Source organism: Sinocyclocheilus rhinocerous, unplaced genomic scaffold (genome assembly GCF_001515625.1).
Source record: "Sinocyclocheilus rhinocerous isolate Xijiao unplaced genomic scaffold, SAMN03320098_v1.1 scaffold1235, whole genome shotgun sequence".
Lineage (NCBI taxonomy): Eukaryota > Metazoa > Chordata > Actinopteri > Cypriniformes > Cyprinidae > Sinocyclocheilus > Sinocyclocheilus rhinocerous.
In genome coordinates, this window is record NW_015657962.1 from 58,683 (window position 1) to 69,339 (window position 10,657).

The 10,657-nt window shown below is 36.8% G+C and overlaps 1 protein-coding gene across 1 annotated transcript in view; it reads right to left on the minus strand.

Moving 5' to 3' along the window:
* nyap2b (neuronal tyrosine-phosphorylated phosphoinositide-3-kinase adaptor 2b) overlaps positions 1–2,657 on the minus strand; it is a 36,144-nt gene extending 33,487 nt beyond the window's left edge. Inside the window, exon 1 of the mRNA XM_016529960.1 lies at positions 2,023–2,657. The gene's annotated coding sequence lies outside the window, so the exon portion shown is untranslated. The remainder of the gene's footprint in view (positions 1–2,022) is intronic.
* Positions 2,658–10,657: the final 8,000 nt, after the last annotated feature.

A 10,657-nucleotide genomic window follows, 5' to 3' on the forward strand; every position in this document is an offset into this window, starting at 1 on the left:
TATATATATGTATATATATACATAGATAGATAGATAGATAGATAGATAGATATGCTTAGAACTGCTGATTTCATATGCAGTGCTATTTTAATGGGTTATTGTGTAAACAAGGATTCTGGGTCAATGAGATTCTCCCACCGTCAGCAAACACAGAGAGATGGTTAAGCCTCAGGAGCACACATACAAAGAAATTGTTTATTAGTTTGAGTAATCTGTAGCATTGTTAACAGCCTTGTTCTCGTGAAAACAGGCCAATGCATTTATCAGCCTGGATTATGAAGCATACAGTGAAAGAACTGTGTGTTAGTGGAGTAATGGGCTGCATTTAGTGAGACACAACATGTTGTGTGACTATTTATTGAGCTTGATTAACCATATTTTCAACAGGATGTGTTTGTGTGTGGTGTGCGAAGTTCACATAAAATCATATTGATGCAGAAACGCAGAGTGTGGAATGTATAGTCTATTGCAATGTACATCTGCAGAAGTCTAGGAGGAGGAGAGGAGACAGCACTCTGTGTTATGTAGGTCAGTGTTTTCAGAGTGATCCAAGAATATGGACATGCTTGTTTATGTGTAAGGGGCAGTATTTATGTGTGAGGAGGGAGGTTGGTGGGGGGAAGGGGGGTTTAAAGCAGCCAAATGGGCAACGCACTTCCAGCTCAGAGACCCACCACTGTTGTCCAGCATCCTCTGCATCATCTACAGTTGACCTTTGAGAAACTTGTTTTCAGAGCAGATCTTCAGTTGTGTTCAGTTCATATTCACTTTCTTCTTATTGCATTTGAACCTGTTCAATGTCACATGACCTTGCTGAGTTAGCCAGTAGGACCTTTGCAGAAGTTGCAAGTTTGCGTTTGCTCATTGGAAAAAATATTTCCTAATTTTTGTCTTGTTTAACATAATTCAGTGAGGTTTATGCTTACAGGAAAAAAGTATTTGACAATTTGATAAGAAAATCTAATATATTCTTTGAATTTCTATGATTCACAAGTAATTTAATCTTGCTTTAAAGGGATAGTTCACCCAAAAATGAAAATTCTGTCATTAATTACTCACCCTCATGTCGTCTCAAACCTGTACGACCTTCGTTTATCTTCAGAACACAAATTAAGATATTTTTGATGGAATCTGAGAGCTGTCTGATCCTGCATAGACAGCAATACAACTGAAATGTTCCCAAGTCCAGAGACGTAGCAAGGAGATAAAATAAAATAATAATAAACGAATTGTTGAATAAAGTCGTTTTTTTTTCTTCTTTTGCACACAAAAAGTATTCTCGTAGCTTCGTAAAATTACGGTTGAACCCTTGATGTCACATGGATTATTTTACATATCTCCTTGCTACATTTCTGGACTTGGGAACATTTCAGATGTATTGCTGTCTATGCAGGGTCAGACAGTTCTCAGATTCCATCAAAAATATCTTAATTTGTGTTCTGAAGACGAACAAAGGTCTTACGGGTTTGAATTGACATGAGGGTGAGTAATTAATGACAGAATTTTCATTTTTGGGTGAACTAACCCTTTAAGGATATTTGCACTTTTTGTGCATCTGTGCGTGATGCTATTATACAGCACACTTTTGGTGGCTTGTGAAATGGCTTGTTTCTAAGCATCAGATACACTCATTAATCCTGTAATTTCACTATCCTCTCCCATTTAAACTGTTTCCTTGGTAGATTCTTTAGCATGTTCTGCCAACATCTCATCTTATCCTCCCTATTTATTTGACAGTATTTGCAACAATCGGCCCTATGAGGAGAGATGACCCTATTTTCCAAACTGAACACAATACATGTTTCTAGGTAACAGCTAGACAGATGGAGACACCATCTTCAAAGAAAAGTGTCCATGCCAGGGTGAAATTTTAAGTCTGCATGTGTGTGTGAGAATGCAGCTGTAGTTTCAAATCAAAAGAGTTTATCCAGTTTATTACATCTGAAATCATAAGTCTGTAAAATAAGGATAAATGTAAAGTTTCAAGAAAGGGACGAGAGCTCAGTTGAGTTTTGTACTTACAGAGGAACTAGGTCCCTGCAGGCTACAATGCCACCCATTTCAGATAGCTCCATTTCAGGTAGTCTTCCCAAAAGCACCTGGGACTGATATCCTGAGATTCCAACTCCAGTCCAACAGGAAAGTTTCAAGCCATTTCAAAGTCAAGCTCCGGTACATAAACTCGAATTCCCAAGTTTCAGGTGCAAAAAGCAGGAGGCAGGGAGAATGTAGCCGTGACAGTAGTTGTCTGCAGCTCCTTGTAGCTGAAGAACCTTCAGCCCTCTGGGTATGCACGTAAATCTAGCCTAAAAGATGCTCTCCTCTTCATCTGTACATGCTACACCTGCTAGAGTGCAACAACATTTTGAGAACAACCTGAGAAAAACATCCTTTCTAATTCCCACCAACATGCACTTTTAAAAGTCTTACTACAGCACAAAGCAAAAAGCTCCTCGAGTCTTCCAAGATGAACCACACAGGCTCAGGAGAAGAACTTTTGAAATGAATCCTTGTTTTTTGTTTAAGGACACACTTGAGCAAGGGCTGTGCTGGGCACCTCACAGCAGTGCTGGTTTTCGGATGTACGGCTCCTCTCTACGTAGATGCCACAGCAGATTAACTCGGGCTGCACAACACAAAGAACACGCCTCCACCCTCCTCCTCTCTCCCCCTCACATGCACTCGCTCACACCGTTTCCAGCTATCAGTACCAAGGACAGCTCCTCTGCAGCCCTGCTATTGTTGGTGGGCTGTAGTAAAAGGGGCAGGAAAATATATATCAGTCATGGCACAGTGGGCGGGGTGGGTGTCCAAGGTGTGACCTCATTAGACTGTACAACTGTAAGCACCACTCCCAGTGTCCTCAACCAGTAAACAACACAGTGAAAAAGCCAAGCCTTAAAAGCCTTAAATTAAAAAATCACATTATGAAGTAAACTACATTGTTTGTTTATGCATTCATATTTATATTTGTTTTTGATTTTAAAAGCAGAAATAACTAACAATTTAGCTTTCTCTGAATCTTTCAGTCAAAAAACCCCCAAAAATAAATCACTAAACACACACACAAAACAGTTTGGTATGTTTGAGATTTGTTCATATGATTATTGCAGCAATTAATGCAGGGGCTTATTCAAATGGATTATTACTGTCGACACAAAGGAATGAAAAGCAGTGATCTGTTGTTTCTGTGTCTGTGACTGATCTAGCACGAAACTATGTCAGAGGCATGTAAAAGCATCTGTGTACTTACTTTCATACCAAGCAAACTACAAAACATTACAGAGATCACAGGCTCTTTGTTGAGAGGAGGTGCCTGCCCGTGGATCAGGGACTGTAATTAGCCAGCTTGATCGCTCAACATTCACGTTGTGTTAAGGTCAAAACAGTTTGGCCAGGGTTCCTCAATTCGTTTTCACAGAGGGTCGAATTCTGCCAACATTACCAAGCCAAGGGCCACTGACCACAATGTTATGACCATGTTTGCTCTTATTTTATATATGTATATATATATATAAATATATATATAATTGTTATTATAGTGGCGTAGCGAGTCAGCCCCGGGCCCATATGCAAAAAATTTGTACGGGCCCCCCCAAACGTTATGGGCTCGGTTAACGTAACTTAGACCCTATTGTTGATTTTTCTGAAGTAAATAACGTTACGTGAATCGTGACTATTCACAAACTGTTTTATTTACGGTATAGGATAATGCTTGGAAATGATGTTTACATTTTCAAGTCCATTCATTTTTTGTAGCACGCAAGCCACTCAATAATCGCAGCTTTGTGCTTTGTTAGTACAAAGTCTCAGCCTTCTGTCAATTTTATGATAAAATACAAACAATAAACATCTTTTTACGCTCTTTAATTTGTAGTGAGATAATTCGCTTCAGTTCTAGCTGCATATGAATCAATGCTATTTTCCTCTTTAATATTTACAGCACGAAATAAAGATGAATATTTGAATGCATGTTCAAAAAAAATCAGAACAATTTAATACAAACGATCAATCAGAGTTTTAAAAAAAAGTCAAAAGAGTGACGGATGCCACAGACTTTTTTTTGTTTTTGTTTTTGGAGGAGTAGGCCTATAGACGGAATTTTCACATTAACTTCACGCAATATAACATGATTTTATTATCGTAATTTTTACATCATTCTTAAAATATTATGACGTTAATCTTATTTATTTAGTTATTTTTCAACGTGGCACAAAAATGCTGCCGTATAGGCATTTTTCTGATGGCTTGGTAGCACGGTACCTCATTCCCTGTGTGGCACCATCCCACTGGAAAAAGTACCAAATTTTCCCACCATAATTAAATTCTCTCCAAATTTGATTGTAAAAGTATGCCCAGTCTACGGCGGTCAAAAGCAGGTGGTCACATTCGGATGTATATTCCTCGTAAGATTCCAAAACGTAGAGTTTCACAGTCTGCCGCATCTTGTCAAACACAAATCTTCCCATGCGTTCATCAGACACAGAGAAATCTTGCTTCACAAAATCTTCATATTCACGGCCAATCTTTGCCGGACCACGTCTTTCCCAGTGCGTATCTTCACCTGTTTCAACAGAACTTCTCGGCAGTGTTACACACATCGCTCTTGTTTCAAGAGTGTTTGGAGCAGGGGTGTCCATTGTAACAATGCAGAAATGTCCCCCGCGTATAACTGAGCCCCCTAAACCTTATTTAAATACCAAATTCTGAATGTAGGTTGGGGGTGTGTCAAACAACCAAGGATGTGATTCAGCGAGAAACACATACAGCAAAGCTAACCTGGTCCAGGGCAGGCAAACTGTCAGACTAAAGCTGAGCTCCTCTAACACTGAACAATAGAAATGCAAGTTCTGGATATTACCACTGACTCTCTCACATACTTTCATAGCCATGCAGCCTTTTTCTCTGGTTTTATGACAGCTGTACCTTTTATAGTTAGAACAGATAGCATTAGAACTTTACAATCTAACATTGCTCTTTAAAGCATTAAAATCACTAAACTAAAAGTTAAAATCACTAAATTAAAACTACATTTTAAGTGCTATAAGAAACACACATTAAGTAGTAAGCTAGTAATTAGGACTGTATTAGCTTACATTTTATTTACCCATTACAATAGTCCCTTTACAGTTACTGCTATCATAAGAATACACCTATATGTGTGGAAGATTTTTATTGGTCAAACTATGAATTGTTCAAGTATAATCATTGTGAATCTAACCATTTATGTATCAAGTTATTTTACTATTATAATCATGTATTTGGCTTGGTGCAGACAGGCCTGCATATGAATGGTATAGAAGTCTGTATGAGGGGCAGACACATGGTGTCCTGTTTTGACATTAGACAAAATATATGATGGGGTCCTTACTTTCACGGAACATAAAATTAAGGCTTCCTTTCTGCATCTTGGTAGCAGACTGGAAACACAGCCAAAAAAGGTAAACCGTAAAAAATATGTATGAAATATATTGAACACGCCTAGAGGAAAAACAGTATAAAAGACTGTCCAGACACAGACTCGGGAGATTTTCTGCAGATCATCTCTAGACTGCATTATCTCTCTGATAATAAAAGTCTATTTTTCTGGCATCAAAACCCCAAGGCTTCAAGAGTGATTCTTCATAGAAAAGGCAGGAGCCACCAATATGTATGAAATATATTGAACACGCCTAGAGGAAAAACAGTATAAAAGACTGTCCAGACACAGACTCGGCAGATTTTCTGCAGATTATCTCTAGACTGCATTATCTCTCTGATAATAAAAGTCTATTTTTCTGGCATCAAAACCCCAAGGCTTCAAGAGTGATTCTTCATAGAAAAGGCAGGAGCCACCAAGTATGTATGTTTAAAATTCTACAAAAGGCACATTTAATGTCCAACAATGAATATTTTAGCAAAATGCATATTTGACTCAGAATTATTGCGCTCCGTCTGTTTAGTGTGCATGTGCGCAGCAGCGCTCGTTCACTTGCGTATGCCTCGCCCACTCCTGACAGCAAACAAAATGGATTATTATATATTATTATTAAATATTATATAATATCTCTTAAATTATCACCGGTTGTTCTTGCAAACTAAACAAGTGTAAAGCTCAGGTAGTTCATGAGAACCTCTGAGGAAGTGTTGAGGACTAAGTGTTGTGATAGTCTAATGCAGTGCACATAGTACACGTAATTTAATAAAAAGAAAACGAGCAGACGGAATAGAGTGTAGATGGAAGAGATCTTGTATCTGATATAAACTAGGATAGTATTAATAATTAACGTAAATGTCTCGAATGAGGAGGATGGGTTAAAGTGATATTTTATGAAGCAAATTGACAGAAATATTGTGTATATGAACAAAGAGCTTGTTAACATGACAGCAAAATCTAGAAAACAAAGTGTAAGGAAAACTATCAGTTACAATTAGATGGGAAAATACTACAGAAGAGTGATGAAAATGCGGTAAACAAATTCAATCAGAAAGAACGAACAAAATCATGGAAACATATAAAATCGTTCTGGTTTCATAGTGTAACGCCATGAAAAACTGCGGTTTATATCTCACAACGGTGTGACGAGGCCTAGCGCAGTAGCGCCGTTAAACACTAGGATAAAGTCAAGATATCTAGCAATTTTAGGTATGCTTACCAGGAATAAGCCTGGTGCGTGAAAGACTTAGAACAAGCATTTTTGTTTGTGTTGTTAGGCTATATTTGCTTATTATCACTATAAAGATCTGTACGTTTATTCATTTATGAACGCTGTTACAGAATTTGTCTTAGTGACATTCAATGGAATATTTTATTAAAAGATAATGCTGAGGACTGTTTGAGTAACACTCTGTCAAGTGTTCAAACAACTACTGGAAACCTGTAACTTTATTATAATTATTTAAAAATACATATAAGCTTCACACCTGACACTTTTGTAACTGACTAAATCTAAACATTTACAATCGTGAAAAATTAAGAGAATTAAGAGATGTTAAAAACTGCTGGCCTCATGTTTTCTTAAAGAAGAACAGCCAGATATGACAACGTGCAGTTACAGTTGTACCTGTCTCCTGGAACAAAACTAAAAGACTAAAAGACGCCTAAAACACAAAGACTGAATAAAACGGACTGAATCATTGTTTTCGCTTAAACCAACTGATTTATTAAAGTCGTGTTTAGAGACGAGTACAAAGTGTTTCCACACCGTCTTCAATTTGTAATGTGTAACTTTATGCGCTCTAAATGAAATAGATGTACATGTAACAGAGAAAAAGTAAGACTGAGGCCTTGTGTGTGTGTCGCGTGTCCGCTTTGTAGACAGACCAGAAAAAGCTCTAAAGTACATCGCAATCTCAGTTTAAACACTCTCTTGTAGAAGGTCTTTCCTTTAATTATCTTATACTGTATTTTTGTTCATGTTTTCCTGCGAACACTCGTGGCATGTTTGACCAAAATCTGATAATAGTCTTCATCTAAAAATAAACAATGAAAAAGTATAGAGTGGCATCAGCTAGTGGGTAGGTCATCAAAATCAACATTAAAACTTTCACAATAGTTTAGAAGAGAGGATTTCAGTATTAGGTATTTGTTATAATGATACATATTTCTGTTGCGCAAATATATTTCCTGTATAAAAGACTGTGTCTATAACCTTTTTCAAGGGTATGTAGTGTATATGGTTCTTAATTGCAATCACATTACAACACATTACAATTACAATTACACATTACAACACAAAGCACATTACATAGCCCCTGTAGCAAATCTGCCAAAAGTGGACAAAACAGAAGAAATGTAGCACTCGGTAGATGATTATAATTATAACCTATGGGAAGTACACGCAGTCCTAGGCTTTAATGTCCAGCGGGAATGTTGAAAGAAACGAGTACGACAAATAAAACGTGACCATCTTCATCAGCTATCTGAACAAGAGGTATAGATGTAGCGGCGTAAGAAAAAGTAATTTAAAACAACGTTTACAAAAATATACCCAAATGATCACGAGTGTTTTTTCTGTGTTCATATGATAATTTTCTTAGTGGTGTAGGATCTCTGTCTTCGAACGGACCCACTTACACTATTGAGTCACACATGAAACAATCACATTCCATTGAGACAAACTGAGGCACCCCTATGCAACCAGCTACGGTCGTAAAACTCATGCAGGGTCAGTGAAGTGACTCAGAATTTTCAGATTCGAGTCCTTTCAAAACCTGAGCTAGAAATAAAATTAATGATTAATTCCCTTACAAATGAGTTAATTTCATTACAGTGGTTTGGTCTCTTGAGTTACATAGGCGTTTTGCTCTCACAAAATTCCTTTACATTTTGTGTCTGTAGCCTTTTCAAGAGCGTGGCACTTTTAACAACCTCAAATTTTACTGAATCTGTAGCTTTGAGCTCAATGGTGAGATATGTTCCAGTTGTAATAGTTGTATGTGTAAATCAGCAAGCCTTACTTTTTGTGTTGACGGTTCATTGTATTTATATGGAGATGGATAATTGTCCAAAAAGTAATACCGATTTAGTCAAACACTCTCAAGTAGACAGTAATTTTCTGAATTTTCTGAATTTATTTCTATAAACATTGAATGCTGACGGCTCTCAGAAAGAAGGCCTCACCTAAAGGCATATAAAGTCCAACAAAAAAATGTGTACAGCGTCATCCGTAATCCTGATCATCCTGACTTAGTAAAATGTCAGTCACAGTAGATCAAGAGAGGTTTTTCTGTATTCTGTATGGTTTTCTCATATGATGTAAACACTTTCTGAGGTGTCCTGAATTTACAACTGTGCCCCTCATAGATCTTGTTTGGATATTATCTTTGGGGTCTGTAGGGGAAAAGTATGGACGATAAGATTCATTCTATATCTATTCTATATGTAAGTCAAAAATAATAACCTAAGAAAATGGTCAAAAACAAAAAAAAAGTTGAAACAAGCTCAGCTGATACATATCTTTAATTTCATGTTGGATGGTGAAAAATCCACATTCTGATGCATTAGAAAAAGTATTAGAAAGGCATGAAACCATGATACACAAGCAAAAATATTGAATAAAATATGATGAATGAATGTAAAATATGTTTTCTTTGTACGGTTAAGAAGCTTCATCTAGACCCCCGCATTATTTAAACCCCCAAATAAGACCAGTTCCACTCGGATAATGAACACCTCGCGGAAAAATCATTTGAAATGTAGGTTTGTCAAAAAGAAAGAATAATATTTTATCTGGTTTAGTTGTATTTAAAAATAAATAAAATCCCTTCCTTAAAAACATTGTGTCAAACTTATTTGGTGGCCTGATTCGGATCAAAGGTGTACAGCTAGTTGGGGCAGGCGATCAAATCAACATTATAAACTCTCACAATAGTTTAGAAGAGAGTATTTCAGTTTCAGGTGTTTGTTATACCGATACATATTTCTGTTGTGAAAACATATTTCCTGTATAAACGACTATGTCTATAACCTTTTCAAAGTGGGTGTATTATAATGTTATGGTTCTTATTTGTGATCGCATTACAACAAGTCGACATACCCCCTCTAGCAAATCTGCCAAAAGTGGACAAAACAGAAGAAATGTAGCACTCGTTAGATGATTATAATTGTGACCTATGGGAAGTACACACAGTCCTAGGCTTTAATGTCGAGCGGGAATGTTGAAAGAAACGAGTACGACAAATAAAATGCGAACATCGTCATCAGCTATCTGAACAAGAGCTCTAGATGTATCGGTGTAAGAAAAAAAAAAAAGTAAAACAACGTTTACAAAAATATACCCAAATGATCACGGGTGTTTTTTTCTGTATTCATATGATAATTTTCTTAGTGTTTTGGGTTCTTCAGTTACATAGGGATTTTGTTTGCACAAAAATTCCTTCATATGTTGTGTCTGTAGCCTTTTCAAGAGAGTGTGCAACCTCAAACTTTACTGAATGTGTAGCTTTCAGAGCAATGGCTAGATATGTTTCAGTTGTAAGTGTAAAACAGCAAGACTTACTTTTCATGTTGACGGTTCATTGTATGGATATGGAAATGGATAATTGGCCTAAAAATAAATACCGACTTAGTCAAACGCTCTCAAGTAGAAGTTTTCTTCATTTTCATTTATTTCTATAAACGTTGAATGCTGACCGCTCTTAGAGAGAAGGCCTCGCCTACAGTCATAGTAATGACACATACAGTCCAACAAACAAAATTTGAACAGCGTCATCCATAACCCTAACCCTAAGTAAAATGACAGTCACAGTAGATCGAGAGGAGGTTTTCTTTGTACTGTTAAGAAGCTTCATCTAGACCCCTGCATTATTTAGACCCCCAAATAAGACCAGTTCCACTCGGATAATGAACACCTCGGGGAAAAATCATTTGAAATGTAGGTTTGTCAAAAAGAAAGAATAATATTTTATCTGGTTTAGTTGTATTTAAAAATAAATAAAATCCCTTCCTTAAAAACATTGTGTCAAACTTATTTGGTGGCCTGATTCTCGTTTCATGGTGTATTGATCACATATTTAACAGACTTATAAAATAGCGTGAACCTTCGTAGAATTATTAAAGTAAAACAAACAGAACCTATTAATATCCACAAACTCATAGAAAATAACCAAAACAATCCAAGGTTTTTATTTAGCACAGTGGCTAGATTAACAAATAACCAGACGCCACCCGATCTAA